The following is a 15,852-nucleotide window of genomic DNA, read 5'->3' on the forward strand; positions in this document are numbered from 1 at the left end:
ATAATACTATAAAAAAGTATTTTCAAGTGAAGAAAATAAACAATTAATATTAAAATCACCCGAATTAACAACATCATCACTTAAATGGAAACTGTTCACATGGAAATATATGATTAGAGCATTTTATACACCACATACAATAGAAATTATATCTAAAACCAGAACTACTTGTTGGAGATGTAAATCAGATAAAAAAGTTGATTGGAAAGATATATTTTTTTGAATGTGTTAAAGTTAAAACATTTTGGATATAGGTTAATAATTTTTTACAAGCTCTATTCTATGACAAATTTACTTTGACCAAATCTCTGACTCTCTTCAACACTTCTATTCCTGACGGTGTTTTAAAGGTGGGATACCCAGTTTTATGGAGTATATTGGCATTCACAAGGAAAGTAATAACAAGTAACTGGAAAAGTAACACTGTTCCCTCTTATAAAGAATTCAGAAACATTGCTTCGGAAGTTAGCCATATGGAGATCATTACTATAAAACAAGAACAACAAGAATAACTTCCTCATATAACTCATGGAAAGGACTAAGTGAACTTTTAAACAAGCAATGACCGAGCTTTTGTATTAATTGAAATATATATATGTGTATATAATAAGTATGTATAGACACCTTTGTAAATAGTTGCTTTGGTAGTTAACAGGTGTTTTTGTTTATTAATATCGTACATAAAATAATTAATTAATATTTTACTCTGCTTGATATTAACTTAATTCTTTAATTGTTATTGTGAATCCTTTTGTTTATGTTTATTTAGAGACTTTAATAAGAAATTTATTTGAAAAAGAAAATGAACTGAATAAATAAATAAATAAATAAATAAATATGTTGTGGAGAGAAGTTCTGCCATATCCATTTATGGACAATGTGTTAGGAATCCAGTTTGGTCTGTGGCTACTTTTACCTGGATGGAATCAAGTGGGCCCTAAGCTATATCTGTTCCTCATCCAAAACCATGTTGCTTTCAATATTTCTTGAGACACTCATATGTATAGACATAGAGATAGGTATAGTTATCTATCTATCTATCTATCTATCTATATATATATATATATATATATATATATACACACATATGCATTTTTATCTCTCTCCTTCTCTGTCTTTCTGCACACACACTCACACACACACACGTGTGTATGTATTTATATACATATAAATTAAATGAACTTCGTGACAATAACATCATTCAAAGAATAGTAAATCACACCAACAACTAAGTACTACAAGAGTTGTTGGTGTGATTTATTATTCTTTGAATACTGTTATTGTCACAAAGTTCATTTCTTAGTTAAAATTTCTTCTCTTCATTTTTTTGAGTGCGGTTAATTATATGTGTGTGTGTGTGTGTGTGTGTGTGTGTGTGTGTGTGTGTGTGTGTGTCTGTGTGGAGAAACACACACACACACACACATATATATATATATATATACATATGTATACATATGTGTACACACACACACACACACATATATTTACATATATATATATTTATATATATATATATATATATATATATATATATATATATATATATATATATATATATATATATATATGTGTGTGTGTGTGTGTGTGTGTACATGTTTGCAGTTAAAATGTTGACAACTTGGAATGGTGAATGTGTGAAGTCCAGTAATAAAATGTTTCTAGTGCAGAAAGTAGCCAGTCTGAAGATAGACAGTCCAGAATATAGACAGTATGTAGGCAGAGTGTAGACAGAATATATTCAGAGGTAAATGGTTAGTTTAAGGGACAGGAGGTTGGTCAAAGAATTGGAGGGAAGACGGTGATAGCCTATGAAAATGTGAAACACACAAAGTTTAAAAATGAAAGGCTTCTTCAGGAATACATGGGAGGCAAGCAATCAGTTAATGAAGCTCTTCTAATCATTCTTCTTTATACCTCAAGAGGGATTTACTCCTGGTATAAGGAAGTTTCTGACATACAGTTGTTTGCCAGTGGTGGTTACATATGAGAATTTCCAGTATCCAGAACAGGACATGGTTAATAATGGACCTGAAAGAGATAAATAAAGAGTTTGCTGATTATAAAAAGCTTTTTATTTTGATACAGATTGGAAGAAATGGCTGTCATAATCTAAACGTAACCTTGGAAGGTCTTTGGCTTACAAAAATTCCACAGGAGAAATAGAAAGCTCTCAGCAACAGAATCATCTCAGAAAATATTGTCAAAGTGGTAAGGGAAACCCAAAGTGGGAATGTCCTAGGCCCAGGTGGGATGACAGCTGAGTTAGACAAAATATTGCAAGACCAGCCCATCCCCACTTTGCTAACATTGTTTAATTAAATTAAGACCCCTTTTCAATGCCCCTCTTCTTGAATGAGTTTCATATTATTGTGCTTCCACAAAAACCAAACAAGACAAAAGATCTATAGCCAATTACAGACTCATCTTGCTTATTGATGTACAAATGAACGTTTATGCAAGGGTTTTAAAAGTGAGACTCAAGCCTCTCATCCCAGCATTAATGCCATATGCACAAACTGGCTTTATGGTTGGGACATCTAGGGTGGATCATCTTTGCTAAGTGTTATTACATATGGATGGATTCAAAAGCTGTGTACAGCTGGCTATAGTTATTTCATTAGACTTTGAGACACTTTTTCTGTTGTAATTTTCTGCGGTGAGTGCCGGACAAAATGGATTTTCCCCAGTTTTTATCTGGAATATTAAAACTATGCATAATGAACCATTTGCAGCTGTGTTAACACCTTGTTTTATCTACTTGCTATTCCATCAGAAAGGGAACAAAACAATGGCACCCCCTTTCCTTGTATTTGATCCTTCTGGGCATAGAAGCCTTTGGCTGAATTAATATGTTCCCATAAGAATCTCAGAGGGTGAGAACTAGGAGGGATTGAAATTCAGGTCCTGCTTTTTGCAGATGATTACCTAATACTCAGAGAAGATCCTGTGATCCTGTGCATGGCACACATATAGTGGCTGACCTTTTGAACAACAGTTTGGTCTGCTACAGCTTGACATTAAATAAGTGAAAAATATTTATTTTTCCAACTAATGTGGTAGCTGACAATCATTATTTGGAACCATAGAACATCACATTTCAGTGATGTTTGGCTCCTCCCAAATATTTAGAAGTTACTTTACGCAACAACCCTTTGGGGATGGTTGCATGACATCTGAGACCAGTAGTATATCATTTATTTATGCAAGTCCCTACTTGGAGAAAACTAAAAGTTTCATGACTGGCAGAATATTGGCTCTACAGATGCTTTTTATCCCAAGTTGTTTTATGTGCAACACCATATTCCCACCCTACCTTCTTCTCAGTGGTTGGGGAGAGTTTATCTTAAGTTGTTTTATGTGCAACACCATATTACCACCTAAGTTGTTTTATGTGCAACACCATATTACCACCCTACCTTCTTCTCAGTGGTTGGGGAGAGTTTATCCTAAGTTGTTTTATGTGCAACACCATATTACCACCCTAGCTTCTTCTCCTTGGTTGGCAAGAGTACAGAAGGTGATGGTGCAGTTTGTATAGAATGCAATCTCCTCAGGAAAACATTATTTACCTTATTTATTAAGGAAATATAGAGGGAGAGTTTTAGTAGCTGTTTCACTGATGGCATCTGTTACAGTCGATCAACTATCTGTAGCCACTCTAAGAAGTTTTATATGGGAGACTACTTCAAGTTTAGCTTTTTTAGTGAAATGATTTTGAAATTTGCTTTGTCAGTCGTGTGTGAATTGGAAGAAAAATATGAGTAACTTTGTTTTTTAGGGTTTGAGTAGTAGGTGGGCATAACTGAGACATTTGTCATCTGAGGAAAATGTTTCTTTTGTAATATGGAAGAAATGAGGCAGCATATAAGCCTGGAATCATCAGCATATGGAATAATAGAGGCTGGACCTGCAAAAGTATAAAGGTCAGTGATAAAGATATTAAAGAGGAGGGGACCAGGAATAGAGCCCTGGGGTACAGCAGTGGAGATGTGCAGGTAGCCAGAATAGTATTTTGCCATTTTATGGATTGGAGCCTGTCATTTAAATAGATATTAAACCACTATAATGAAGAGGGGAATAGTCCAAGTTGAGACATTTTGTACATGAGTTTATGATGACAAACTGTAGTGAAGGCTTTAGACAGCTTGAGGAATAGAGAGGAAACAAGTTTGCCTGAGTCCCTGTATTTGTTTATGATGTCATTGAATGATAGTAGGACAGTAGTTGTACTGGCTTGGCTGGGTCTATATTACAAGATCAAAACTCTAGTTAATCAAATAACTAAACATCGATCCTGTAATATCGAAAGCTAAAAACTTTGAATGGCCAATTTACAACACTTCACATGGAAACAAAAAAAAAAAAAAAAAAAAACCAACCCCAAAGGGGCTTTGCCACACCACACACACACTACTAAAATAATATACGACTTGAGATCACTCGAATTGGAGAAAAGGGATTGAAGTTATTGTGGAAGGGGTCTGGAAGCACCAGATGGGAGTGAAGAGTTATTAGATAGGGAGTTAATGCTTTCTGTGAAGTAGGCATTGAATAAAGTAGTAATGTGTAGTGGAGAGCTATTATTAGAAGGATTGAGTTCCTTATTTGAGCCCTGACGTAACAGATTGTGTATTGATGTCCAGAAATATTGTGGGTCATTTTTGTGTTGAAGTTGTAGATGGCTATAATATTGCTTTTTACCTAGGTTAAGCTGGTTTTACTCAGACTGAAGACTATAGAGCATAGATAGTTTCAGATTTCAGTCATTCTATCCAGGCTTTGTCTCTGTGAGACATTGTAGTTTTTGTCTGGGTAGTTTTTTTTTTTTTTTTTTTTTTTTTTTGGAAAGGGGTATGGCTGTTTAGAGTATTTAATAATAAGGTATTAAACATATTGGTTGCCTGGACGAATGGGACAGTTTTTAGGGCAGGCTAGTTTAAGGCATTCAGTGTTATTGATGAAGAAGTCTTTATTGAATTTAGAAAGCTTTCAGGAATGTTTTCACTTGGTGAGTTTTAGGTTGGTGGGTGGTATTTCTATAGGTCTAAGCTTGTAAATTTACTTGTGTCAGAAATCAATATCTAATTTATAATTGTACCTTTAATATTGATATTATTAATAGGTGTTTTTTTTATTGCCAAGCTTCAGCAGTGATACAAGTATTTTGTGATTTTGAATTTTGGGATGCTATGTAAATAGGAAGAGAGATTATATGAACTTAGATAAGTAAAGGCTACCCTACTTACTTTCTTGTGGGGCCTATAAGCACTGTTAATACTATAACCTGGAGGGAGTAGTTCAGAATCTTTAATTCTAGGCTTAAGCCACATTTCTGTAATTGCAAGAATATAAGGGTAATAATGTGATATCCAAGCATGTAGCTCTATAATTTTATTACAAATGCCACAAAGGTTAATAGTGACAATAGTGACAATATTCATGTTTTTTTTTTGCTAGACCAGTGTTATAATGACTAGCTTAGGGGTTTGATGTGCTGTGTTTATTAGTTTTGGTAGGTGGCAGGTTAATGGTAGGACAGTATAACAGACTAGTGGTATAGTATGATTTGGTGGTTAAAGGAGGCTTAGTTAATTTGTAATTTTGTAGCTGAGATTCATTACTATTTAGATTGATTAATGGGTTTTGGGGGGGCTGGGTTAGGTATTACCACACTGGGGATTTCAAAGAGGTAATGTATCAATTTAGAGGGAACTTGTATGTATAACTTTTATTTTTAAGAAAAGAGATGGTAGTGACATATTTTGTGGTTAAAATAAAGACAAGGTGACAGATCTAAAAGGCCAGGAGATATATTGGTGTAGCTATTGCTGATTTCATAGGGTGCTGAGTAAACTGCAGTAAGGGAGGTGTATAGACGTGAAATGATACAGTGATATAGCAGTTTGCATGATATATATAAATATATATCCAAATGAGGTTGAATCCCATGTATGTCTATTAATAGCTATGTTTCAGTAAAGTGTATGGGTGATATGAGGCACAGCTGGGGTCCACCAAATGCTACTGATATGATGCACTGTACTCCTTGAGATTTGGAATTCCCATTTCCAGCATGAATCACAGGATGCCACTTTGTTTTATATGGTTCTTATGGTCATGGGTGCCAGTGCTAATGACCCACAGACTACACCTGCATGGTCTGTTAAAGAGAGCTAGAACAGGCTCTTTCTTCCATGAAGCCACTACAGTAAGTGTTTTGTGGGACCCTAGGTGGGTCTGTTTTATAGGCTTGATGCTGAGTTTGAACTGGCTGAGTTTCTTATTACATACACTGGCATCCTCACCTGTATGATAAATGCAAGTGCCACCACCTTGAAGAGGACCATCAGTGGGAAGCAAAGCTTAGGCATGGATGCCACATATGGTATACACAGGGACAGTGATTTTGAGTACTTAAAAAATGAAATTGTATTTTCATGAGATGAAATCTGGGAATTATACATGTTTATTAAGTGTAATTTCCAGTCATTATAATTTTGATGTAATTCTAGTTCGTATCTCTGTGTTAGACTACTCACCCATTTCTCCTATCTTCCCAGCTGTATGCATCCCTATACTGTGCTAATTACCTCCTCTGTCTCCTACCCTGGTGCTTTCTTGGTGTTTCTTCTCTCATTCCAGTAGTTCACCTTCCCACACTCTTACTATCTTTTCTTTCCTTTCTACACTTACTGCATACTCGTTTCTTTCCTTTGTACACTCCAAATCTTTTGTCCCAACTCTCCATTTTCCTTATCTGCCTCTCCTGAGTACTTTATCTGCAGTCCCTCCACCTTGGCTTTTCAATACTCTTGGCTAGCTCCCTTCCCTAATTGTCTGACCTTGCTGATTGTTTTTCTTATTTTCTTTGGTGACTAAGTAAAGGGGCTGTCCAATCCATTCACCCTTGCTATGCTTGGGCTCACTCCACTCCCCTACCCTACCCCCATTCTCAACCACCCCTAAATCAATTACATTTATCCTACCCAATCTTCTCCCACCTTCTGTTCAGCCAGTCGGACCCTCCAGTCAATCAAATCCTATTCAACTCCCTCCCCTTCATACTAATTGCTCCAACTGGTCACCACCCACATTAACTTCCTATACACCACCTTGATCTCTTCACAATGGAGTTCTTTATACAAATAAAATTATACACTTCCCAATGATTCATACCTCACCTTTACAACATGACACTCATCAGCAACTTCACTCTACTTACTCTCTCTCTAACCTTTCTCTTTCTACGTCTGTTAACTTCACCTCAATCCAGTAATGTATTTTACAAAACTACACACATAACTGCTACTCATTTCCCTAAACTTACTTCCTTCTCTGATATATCTCCCAATCTATACACAAAAGAGACCACCCTCTTCACTAAAATAAGAATTCTACCCCTACAAGAGAAAACCAAAATAAAACCAAACTCAAGGTATGAATACAACCCCAACAGAAAATTACAACCTATTAATCTCCCACACACTCACTCTAACCCTTGTCCTACCCCCCCATCCCTTGCTCACCAAAACAGCTGTGATAGATCTCTAAACTTTACTACCCTCAATCTCCAAAGCATCAAAAATAAAATTCCAGATCTACACGCTTGGATTGAACATAACAAGCCAGATATTATAGCAGCAACTGAGACTTGGCTAAAACCTTACATTAAAAACTCCAAATCCCTTCCACCAGTTTTTGCTTGCCTAAGGACATATAGGCTCCAAAAAAAGGTGAGGCAATACTTTGCTACATCATAATACTTTTAATATAGTCTTATACAATAAACCCATCTCCACATTTTCCACAGCAAAAATTCTAATATCCCTCATGAAAATGAATAACTGTAAAAGTATTTGTATTATAGTCCTCTATATCTCTCCCAGCAATAAAATCCCCATACTAGAGGAAATTCTAGCTTGGACATCAAAAACATAGAACATGAAACAATCATACTTGGTGATGTACTGGCTAGATATCACTCATCATCATCCAACTAACAACATCAACCTATATAATTATACCCAACTAATTACTACCATAAAAAGACCCAACAAAAACACAAACAATGGCTCAGTTCTGGACTCCAACCCTAGCAGAATCTACTCCACAGTTACACTTCCAAACAGCATGAGTGATCACTTACCTGCATACATAATTCACAAACCTACTTCAGAGAGTAATGCACATCACTATAAGTATACTAGAGACCTTTCCCATTTCTGCTCAACTACCTTTAATAATACTCTGCTTAGCATTAATTGTAATCCACTAAAAGTCCTTCCCTTGGATAATGCTGTGGAATTCTTTAACTCCACATTCATGCAGATACTAGACAATCTAGCTCCACTCCAACATGGAAGGCTGATAGATAATCAGGCCAGATGGCTCACTAAACCCACCAAACAACTCATGAAAGGCAGAGGCAAGGCCTGGAAGCTATGGCAGCACAGCAGAAACCCCTCTGATTTTACTCATTACAAACAACTAAGAAATCAAGTAAAGTGGCTAGTCATCAAAAACAAACAGGAACACTACATTAGTCTACAGAATGACCATATTCTCAATCCCAAAAAGTTTTGGGGGCCCATAAATTCTTTTAAAACCTGGCAAAAGCAAAAATCCCTCTCCTGCCCAGACAGGAATCCAGCTGAACGAGCCTCACTATTTAACTCATTTTTTTAAGAACAGCATAGTTATCCTTACTGCCAATTTCCCACAAATCAACCCACCACCCGCAGACCAATCTGCAACATGAACAACAAACTTATCTCTCTTACCTATACCTACCACCATAAAAAAAGCTTCTTCTTAAACTTAAACCTGGATCTAATTCCCCAGATACCTCCCAGCAGAATTCCTACAAATTTCAGCTAACTCTATTGCCTACCCCATCAGTATACTTCTAAAAAGATATGTTCAAGAGTCCTTTATACCAACCATATGGAAAAAGGCATTTTTCTCCCACTCCACAAAGGAGGAATAATAAATACATATCTGACTTCAGACCTATTGCCATCCTCTCACCTATCTCCAAAATCTTGGAAAAACATATCCATGACCAACTACTTAACCACTTGCAACACCACAAAATCCTCTCCTCAAGCCAGCATAGATTTAGGTCAGGTCACAGCACTACCACTACTCTTATATCCTTCTTGGACAAAGTTAACCAAGCCCAAGATGCAGGAAACATTGTCTCTTCACTATTTCTTGAGATCTCTAAGGCATTCAAAACACTTTCCCACTCTCTTCTCTCCAAAGTCTACACCTTAGGCATTTCTCACGCCACCCTAAACTGGTTCTCCATCTACCTTACAGGTAGGCAACAAGCAACCAAATGGCACCAATCCTTCTCTCCAGTCCTCAACATCATTACAGGAGTTCCACAAAGATCGATACTAGAGCCACTGCTGTCCAACATTTTTATCAATGATTTCCATTCCACAATCACTCAGGCTTCTGTCATTCAATATGCAGATGACTCTCCCATCACCTGCACTACCAAATCTATCTCAGAACTACAGTCAGTCACCCAAAGTACCTTTACATCCACCAAAATCTGGATGTATAATAACCATTTAGCCTTATATCCTAATAAAACCAAACTTGTTTTATACAGCCCTAAAAATATCACATCACTACTCAAAAATGAATTCATTCTGTCAACAACATTTGCATTGAAGTGGTACCTTACACCAAACTTCTAGGGGTCAGTATAGACAAAAACCTACATTTTGACCAGCATATTAATACTAATATCAAAAAAGCCCATCAGAAATTAGGCATCCTCTACAGGCATAAATACTTTGTCACCTACTCTGCACGATTATCCCTTGCCTCTTCTTTTCTGCTTTCATTTTGCTCTATGGTGCACCACTCCTCACCAACATCCAAGTCTCACTCATATCCAAACTAGACTCTTGCTACAACGAAATCTCTAAATGTCTTACTAGTGCAAAATACACCTCCCACCATTGTGTATCATTTTGTCTTTTAAACCGGCTTGAACTACCCCAATATCTAACATACTTACAACTAACTACAGCTCATAAGCTAATATACAGGCCTTTTAATTTCCCTAGCCTCTTCTGTCTGTTCACCATCTTTCACCCAAATAGACCTTTTTGATACGTAAATCAAATGCTCCTAAATGTAGTGAAACTTAACCTTTCGGCTGGTCAAATGCACTATCCCTTTATCATTGCCAAGCCTTTGAATGCCCCCCCTTATCACTCAGGGTTACTAGCAACCCCAAACACTTCAAGACATACTGAGACAACAACTAACCTCCCACTGGTTAGGGCTGACCATATAAAACCAAATATTGCCTAGTCTGTCCATTCTACATCTCACCCCCTCCTCCTTTCTACCTCATAGATGTCCCAAATCAGCACGTATATTCTCTGTGCTGTCAACTTACAAAATCCTATCATGAGAAGCACATACACTTATAAGCAATCTGTATATTAGTATGAAGCTATCTATATATGCAATTTAATCTTGGTATTAATTTTAGTCTAATCAACTGTTATAACATTCACTTCCTCTCTACCCAGCAGCTGCTGCAATATTTACATATATACTAAATAATCTGTGTCACTCGAGTGATATGCATGTTATGTATGGCATGCAAAAAAAATTATTTGCAATTGAATCTTGTATTTTATAACTTGTACACTGTTTAATTTACTGTATACTGTCCAGTTTATGTGTACTGTTTAGTTTACTGTCTAGTTTATTGTATTGTCTCGTGGATTTGTAGCTTTTCTCCTCAGGCCTCCACTAAAAATGGGCTCACGTATAGCCCAGTGGACCTCCCAGTAAACAAATGCAAATAAATAAATAAATAATAACTAATTTTTACTGCTAAGCTCTGTCTCCCTCTCTCTCTCTGCATACACACACACACACACACACACACACACACACACACACACACACACACACACACACACACACACATCACACCTCTCAACTGTCCAGATTTTTGCTTCATATTTTTGGTCAGCTCTTTATAAAATTTATGGTTTGCTGGCAAACTACTGAGGATTGAAGTCACTAAACAATGACATATATTTTTGTTTCAGACTTCATATCCTTCAGAAAATGCATGCTAACACAAATCCTTTTATTATAGCAACTTTCTAAGTTTAGAATAGCGATATTCAAAAACTGTCCTTATTTTTGGGTCACTGTCCTCCATTATTTTAGGCTTTGTACAGATTTCTTGCACTAAGAGGTTGAGAGGTGTGGTGCGCACACACACACACACACACACACACACACACACACACACACACACACACATGTAAATACAGACATAGATATAGGGATAGATAGATAGATAGATAGATAGATAGATAGATAGATAGATAGATAGACAGATAGATAGATCAGTACAGACCAGTAAATTATGCATGCTGACAGTATTCCAAATAGTAAATATAAGAATAACTGCAGGTTGTAGGGAAGGAGTACAATGGACTAAAATGTGAAGTTCTATGAAAATTCAGACTTTGTCCAATACTCAGACAATCCAGATTTGGACTTTACTGGCACTTACCTTAGAAAAATGGTAAATCAGTGTCTCTAGGTATAGAAAATATTTAGCACAGATACTGTTTTACAAACTGTAATCCTATTTTTTTAACCAGAGCAGTGACACTAACAATAACACTAAACAGCAAATCCTTTACAGACACTGCGACATACCAGGCTATTATGAAGGGTTATGTATCTGTGCTCTGGCTGCTTGTCTATGTGTCATGGAACTACTGTATACTGTGGGCACCGTGTATGATCACTTTTAGGCAGTGTGCACCATGTCAGGGTTCTTCTTGTTTGCACTTACACGTGGGGCTATGACTTAGTTATGAAGCTGAGAGCACATTTTTAGGTTTCTGTTATCCTGCATGTATGTGTGTGACTATAGATAAGCTTCTCTTCTACTTGTATACTTTGCACTGATGTATGTGTCTTACAGTCAGCTTTATATTAGGGCTGTTTTTGATTTTGTCTTTCAGCAAGGACAGAGTGAGGGGCCAGCCATGTTGTTTTTTGAAGGAGGTAGAAAAGACTTCTAGCACAACATGATTATTTTTTAGTGCTCCTGACCCCTGTCTTTGCGATTGTGGCTGCGATAACTATCACAGATATGAGTGCTTTGTCAGCATAGGGATTCTGGCCTCTCCCAGGAAAGTAGTCTGGCTCATTCACCTGATACATCTCAGCTGTGGGTCACCAGTACTTTGTATTTGCTGGAGCACATAGCAGAGTCATCTGCCCAGTTGGCATCTGACCAATGTGCAACTGCCATCATGTCAAGAATAGGATGCGTATTGGCCATAATGTCCCACTTCAACATCTCATGCATCATAGTAGCATCCCTCTTGGTTGGTTTCAATCAACATCTTGTTGTGTCACCACCCTCCCATTGTGGACAAACATCTCCTACCTATCCTCATCTTTCCATTCTCTTGTTTTTGCATCTGTTCAGAATATGTCTTCTTCTTCTTTTAGTATGTGGATATACATCACTGCTTGTCTGCATTGGTTTGTGTTTGTTTCTGTGTCCATGCTCCCTATATTTCCCACCTTTCTTACCAATGTTTTCTTGTCACCCTTCTTATCATTCATCGCTCTCAATATGTATAATTTGGGCTACCATTTGTGATAAAAAGTAACATCTCCCAAAAGCTCTTCCTTTTGCTTCCATACTACTTTGTGTACATCTGCTTTATGTATGCCTCATTTCCACTTGTCCTACACTTCCCTTTCCTCCTTTTTGTGGAACCAATAAGTCCCCAGGTGGCTAGAAGCTTCACAGTATGTGTTTACACTGTGCTATAAGTAATTATTACAAGGAGCACTCTGATAGCCTGCTCAGTCATGTACCAGATCTCATTATGTTCTGCTATATAAATAATCTAACAAAGTCCACACTAGTCAGCACATGGCCATTAACCCACTCTACAACCTACTTCTTCATCCATGCCACACCAGTTTGCTTGCTTTTAGGAGTCAGAATCACTGGTATTTGTGATCACACTAACAGACCCTGTTTTCTGCAGCCTTAATTGTCAAGGATAGGGCCAGTTTCTTTTCTGAATCTTGGTCTCTGTGTATGTGTGTGTTGGGTATTTGCACACATACACATACGCATACATATATTGAATGTTACAATAGCAAGCTGTCGGATACTGTATTGCAGAATAGAACTCATATCCTACTAAATTGCTGCAGCAACAGTAATCTGTAACATGAATGAGTGAATCATTCTTCTTTCACTACTGAAAAATGTGACATGTTCAATTTATTTTATTTAACATTTATTAACTGGGAAAGTCCGACTTGGAATGAAGCCAATTTTCAGCGGAGGCTTTGTAATGTGGGAGGAAACCCACACAAACACAGGGAGGACATGCAGACTCCACACAGAAGGCACCCCAGCAAAGAATCGAACCAGAGAACCTCTTGCTGTGAGGTGACAATGCCACCACTGCACCGTACATTAAAACTATTAATGTAGCTTTTTTTATGATAGCAGTATGTATTTTTACTATTTGTTTATAGTATGATGCCTTTTTGTTTCCATTGGACAATGGGTTCTGAATATTATACTTTTCTTTAAAATTACCCATGCAGGGTTGTGGAGGACAAATAGACTATCCAGATAAACAATTTGTGCATTTTAACATTTTGGTGCATACTATAACAGTTGCACAGTTATCATATAAGTTTGGATTGCATTTTAATTATGTGTATTTATATGCCTACTGCATCTTTTTCTGAGTAGTGGGGAGTGGATTCAGTGTCTATATGTTAGTCATTACTTCTAGAATAATTATACTGTGCCCAGATGTTGTTTTTTTTTGCTTCCCCTCCCTACAACTGATCATCAGATGCTACGAACTCCTCTCCCAATTTACTGGATCTACTGGATCTGTCTTAGCTTCCACTGGACTTAACCTGACCCATGTCTAGCCCTACTGGGAAGATCATTGACACTGGTGCAACATTATACTGCTTGTGCAAAGTGGTCTCTACCCCTCTTCCACTATATGGCAACCTTGCGAGCACCACAACTGTTGCCTATAGAAGCTCCATATATAATTTCACACACAAACAACCTCCTGATACAGTGGAATATCTCTTACATCACTTAGATCACCTGACTCTTATAGGCAGCCTCCCTCCCCTGACAGGGTAGGAGGGCTGACATCAGCCCCTCAGTCCCATCATCTCCCTGCACCTTGTGTAGACAAGGTGAACACCTTAACCATTATGCAAAAAAAATAAATAAATAATAATAAAAAAAAACTATTGCTGTGTTACAGTGCTGATCACTATTATCTTGTTGCTGGTTTTCTTCTTACCTCTTTCCATTTTTGTGTGACACAACATATTTCCAAATTTATGTGAGTGCTAGCATAGCTGTAGTAAGTTACGACTATATAGCCACCCCTTTGCGGTTCATGTATATGTTTCTGTAAGTATCGAATAGACAAGTAGTGACATGTTTTGACATTTCAGAATTTATCACTGATTCACTTTATTTTGTAGTCGCATATTACTGCACATAAATCTAGTTACAATAACAAGGACATCTGTTTTTTTTTGTGTTATGCTTGCCATCCAAGTGTCCCATGACAAATCATACATAAACTGTGCTACATCTATATTCCCGCCATTATCCATTCCCATGATAAATATGTCAAGAAACTCTTATGTATTTATGAAACAACCATTACAATTTGAATAATATTGATATGCATTCTCTGTATGTGTCTTATAAATGTATAATAAGGCAAACCAATTAGTCATGATATCAGGATACATATCCATATAAATGTTGCATTTTGTGGAAAAAAACCTAATAACAGCAAATGTGGAACTGTCATAAAATTTCCTAATCTCTGTGATATTCCTTATATTACTGTATGCACAACAAAAAACATGCACATGTCTGTGGTCACATGCATACCTCTTAACTGTCCAAAATTTTGCAGAATGTAAAGATTTATTGGCACATATTTTTGGTCCGTTCCTCATTCAGTTTGTTGTGTTCTGGAAAATTACTGAGGACTGAAGTCACTAACTAACAGTAGACATTTTCAGGATTCATATCCTTCAGAAAATGCATGCTAATACAAAACCTGTTGTTCTAACAACTTTCTAAGTTAATAAGAGCAATATTTAAAACCTGAGATTTCTTGCACTAAGAGGATGACAGGTATCACATGCACAAACGTGTAGTTGTGATCATGACTTGGATTGTGGCTGTCTTGCTACGGTAACAAGAAGAGGACACATTTACTGCAGTTACATTTGATTCTGCTTATTAATTAAGCATCAAAATGTGCAACAAAGTCTAGAAGATTTAAGATTTTTGCTCGGAAGTGTTTGCATGGGTACATTTATGCTCCAAAGAAGTTTGCAGATGTTGGAGGTGTGATGGGGAAGAAAGAAATAACTGGGAACACATTTTATGTGAGTGTAATGAGTTAGCAAACTTTAAAATAATTCCCTGTAAACTTCTCTGTCATAAATACAGCATGAGCAAATTGGTGTGACTCCGGAAATATTTTTATTTAGCTGTAATACAGGATCTGAATTGTCTAGACATAGTAAGACTTGGATGAGTTTAATTCTGGTGGCTACCAGAAAAAGTAATTGGCAGAAAATGAAAATCAGAGTAAAAAACAAATTTATTATAAATAGTGAATATAGTAACAGAGATAAAAGAACGGAAAGTGGCATCTTTAGGAAAGGGTAAGAGCAAACTACATAGAAAAAAATCAGAACTGGTGGAGCAATACATACAGAATAAAGTTCTTGCAAAGGAAT

Source organism: Protopterus annectens, chromosome 2.part1 (genome assembly GCF_019279795.1).
Source record: "Protopterus annectens isolate FY-2018-M chromosome 2.part1, PAN1.0, whole genome shotgun sequence".
NCBI lineage: Eukaryota > Metazoa > Chordata > Ceratodontiformes > Protopteridae > Protopterus > Protopterus annectens.